This window comes from Homalodisca vitripennis, unplaced genomic scaffold (genome assembly GCF_021130785.1).
Source record: "Homalodisca vitripennis isolate AUS2020 unplaced genomic scaffold, UT_GWSS_2.1 ScUCBcl_863;HRSCAF=3741, whole genome shotgun sequence".
Classification (NCBI taxonomy): Eukaryota; Metazoa; Arthropoda; class Insecta; order Hemiptera; family Cicadellidae; genus Homalodisca; species Homalodisca vitripennis.
Window position 1 is genome coordinate 66,168 of NW_025776983.1, and position 3,623 is coordinate 69,790.

General features: G+C 44.0%; 1 pseudogene; it reads right to left on the minus strand.

The window, feature by feature from the left end:
• Positions 1–230: 230 nt before the first annotated feature.
• On the minus strand, positions 231–1,907 carry LOC124371042 (annotated as a pseudogene).
• Positions 1,908–3,623: the final 1,716 nt, after the last annotated feature.

Consider the following 3,623-nt stretch of genomic DNA (forward strand, 5'->3'; position numbering starts at 1 on the left):
AATATGGATTGTTTTATTCATAGATCTTTTAGGTCCCTTAGTGAGAACTAGAAACAGCAATGTATATTTACTTGTAGTTGTAGATGCCGGTGTTGAAAGGGGATTCGTTACCATCTTCATCTTCTTGGTCTCTATTAGCCTCCTTCTTCTTTCCATTTTTACTACCTTTATCCTCTCTACGGTACAAGCTTGTGTTGAACGGAGATTCATCCTCGTCCTCGTCTTCGGGTCTATGATCTCCATTTATGATTGATCGCTTTTTTATTCTGTTTTCCTTCTTTTACCTTTCTTCTGTATATTTCGGCATCAAAAGGGCTTTCTGGGTCGTCGTCATCGTCCATTCGCTCGCCATTGACTAATATAGGGATGGACTTCTTGTTCTTTTCTTGCTGTCTTTTCCTTTCTTTTTGGCTTTCCACGTCCATTGTAGCATACTGCTGCATGAGGTACGCCTCGTGAGGGAAGTGACCCGGTTGATACGAAGCGACGGGGCTCAAGGGTCTAGTAGATGGCATGTAAATAGGTTCCTCCATCGCTACAGGCCAGTGTTTGGAGAGTTTGCGACCTGACTTCATGTACATCGGGTGCGGGGGCATTGGTACAAAATTTAGCGGTAAAATTTGCGGACGGGGTGGCATTACTACGGCTCCTGACTTGGTCGGTCGGTGCGAATACGTCCCTGCTACCATTCGTCTTGGATGAGGTAACGTCGTGGGTACCATCAAGACCGGAGGGGCGGGGGAGGAGGAGGATGAGGAGGATATCCGTTCATAACCTGAGAATTGAACTTCCTCAGAACTGCCTCATTAGAGTAGATGTGGTTCGGATAACCCATTGTGCCTCCTTTCATCATGGTTCCACTCATCGAGCTTTGTGAGCGAAGGCCACCTTGAGAATGGCCTGTCCGTATCAAAGATCCATTCATCATAGGCTACATTTCTTCTTTGCTTTCCCCTTTCTTTCTCTTACTTTTGTCTTTGTTGGTTTTCTTTCCTTTTTCCTCTTTCACGGGAGGAGGTGGCGCGTTTTACAACTTGTCTGGGCCTCATAGATCGAGTGCTACGCATGGTACTACCTCCATATTCGCCGTAGTTCCCTTCTCGGTCTGCCGTAGATATATCCCTGGTGCTCCCTGCCCATATCTTGTGATTCTCGTCCCCGTTGTAGATGGATATGTCGTCAACAGAGTTAGAGTTGTCAGGGTTGGAACCCAAGGTGTCTCCTCCGTTCTGGTGTATATTTGCCTGCAGAGTACTGTTGAGAGTGAGTGTGCTGCCACTAGTAGCAGGCTGGGACGCCATCCTTCTCCATCCTTCCACCTTCTCTATGCTATTTGAGCTCATGATCGGCCGGTTGTAATTCCTCAAGGTACCGTAGACACTGCTGGCATTTCCCCCGGAGTCAATGTGCCTCGCGTACGAAGAATCGGCATACGCATGGAAACAACATCGCACTAATGCGTTGGCAGCCATTTCACGTTTGCAGATAAAAGTGTGACATTCCCAAACTTTTATACCCATCGTTCTCCGCAGAATCGCAGCGAATAAGGGAGGATGGCTGGGGTTTGGTGATCTGGCAAAGGGCGAGTCTAACGGAAGGAATCTAGGTTGAGTAGAAAATGAAACAGAATTCTTTTCTGGGACGAGATCATACCGAACAGCCGCGCAATAGTGGAGGGTGTCAATGGGAAAGAACCGCGTTACCTTCTTGTGGTTCTCATCGACGTTCTCAAGCAGCAGGCTGTTGCTCCAGACGCTGAGCCAAGAATCGATTCCGCGAGCTCCTAGTGCTCCTTGCTCCGGGTACAGTTCTCTCAACGGCTCCTGAATTCCCTGAAGGCCATCCTTGGTGACGTGCGGGACGGCCGAGCCTAGGTAGAGCACCCGGCACCGACAGATCGGGGTGGAATCGTTTCATGATTTTATGCGAAGACATGACAACAGTCGAGCGACGGAGAAGGTAGGAGGGACAAGACAGTTAGCTGGGCGAGCCAGTGATGGCGGCCAGGGCCGAGGCGCTGCGGGCCCAGTGATGCAACATACCGTCTCCGCAGCTGTGTCGATGACGTGTCCTCCTCCGGTCCAAGAAACAACACTCCAAGTACACAAGAACACACAAGTAAACCAACAGAATACCACCGCGATCCAAGGGTTCGGAATAGTTTTTTGCGTGTCAATCACTACGCCATATTTGGCGGATCCGGAACTGACACCGAACACGTCACGGGTCCAACTCGGGCCGTCCTGGGGCACACTCGGAAACACAGGATACTACTGCGAATGTAAGAAAAGATCACTTCACGTACATCGATGATAAAACGGTAAATACACGTCCAAAGCCGAAAACACTACACTCGGTATACCAACAATCCCGACACAGTATGCGACGTTGCCGACTGCGACTCACGAACTGACTTGACCCCCGGTATCGCGGGGCTGGCTGCCGCTGCGCTAGCCCCTAGTCTTTTGCCCCCTCCCATCCCTACCATCGCCACCGCTACGCATGAGTTGCGCAGAGTTGCGCAATAAAATTGTGTACCGTATGACGATAACACATGGGGGTGGTGACTTCTGAGGTCGTAGTAATAAATACTAGAAATACAAAGTTTACTTATAAGTTCAGTTTAATTACGAAAACTTAAAAGCACCACTTTTAGATGGTAAAGGAAAAGTTATGTAATGCCACGTTGCTGCCAATTAGAATATAATAACTAAAAAGTATATCTTCTAGGTGGGCCTAAAATAATAGTGTCAGACAATGCCGCATATTTTACATCACTGTATTTTAAGAAGTTCTTATTTAAGAATTTTATTGAACACCGTAGACTAGCGCCTTACAGGGCTAATGGAAATCAATCAGAAAGGCATAATAGAAACTACGTAATAATCTAGATATGTTTCTAATATGCCTTTCTGATTGATTTCCATTAGCCCTGTAAGGAATAAATCAAAGCTTTCTTATTTATTCATGAATATATAATCATACATTCAAATGTATCCTCACCTGCTATGAACTAGTTCCGATTCACAGAATATTTAACTTTTAAATCCATTTTTGTAGTCCTTAAAACGGACATCAATGATATTCCTTAAACATTTTTACGAGATGATATTCCATTAAAAAGTGCATAATGATGTTGGTCCACATTATTTTACTACTCGTTGTCGGATTTCGTTGCGAGGGAGAATGGATATCATTTATTTTCTTTTTGGAAGTAGTATATATATTTCTTCGTAAACTCTAAATAACTGTATTGGGCGGTTTTAAAATGCTTTACATTAAATACTTGTTCTTAAGTAAGAATATAGATCCATTTCTTTAATATTTAGTATTTTAGTGTTAAATCAACGACTAAAAACGATACGAAAGGTCTTTTACACTACATCGAAAACAAAATAGTTTCATTATGCTTGCTTCTTAATATGTTTAAAAAGTACATGCTCGTAAGTTCAGATATTCATAAAATTTACTTGGCATCCTGGTGACTATTATTATTCAATAACACACGGAATAAATGTACTAAGTTGGTTACCGTAAAAAAGCTACCCTCTTATTATTTTATGTGCAGTGTTCTTACAATTAAAATTAAAGTTAGTAGGCTTTGTCACAATAAATATGATAAT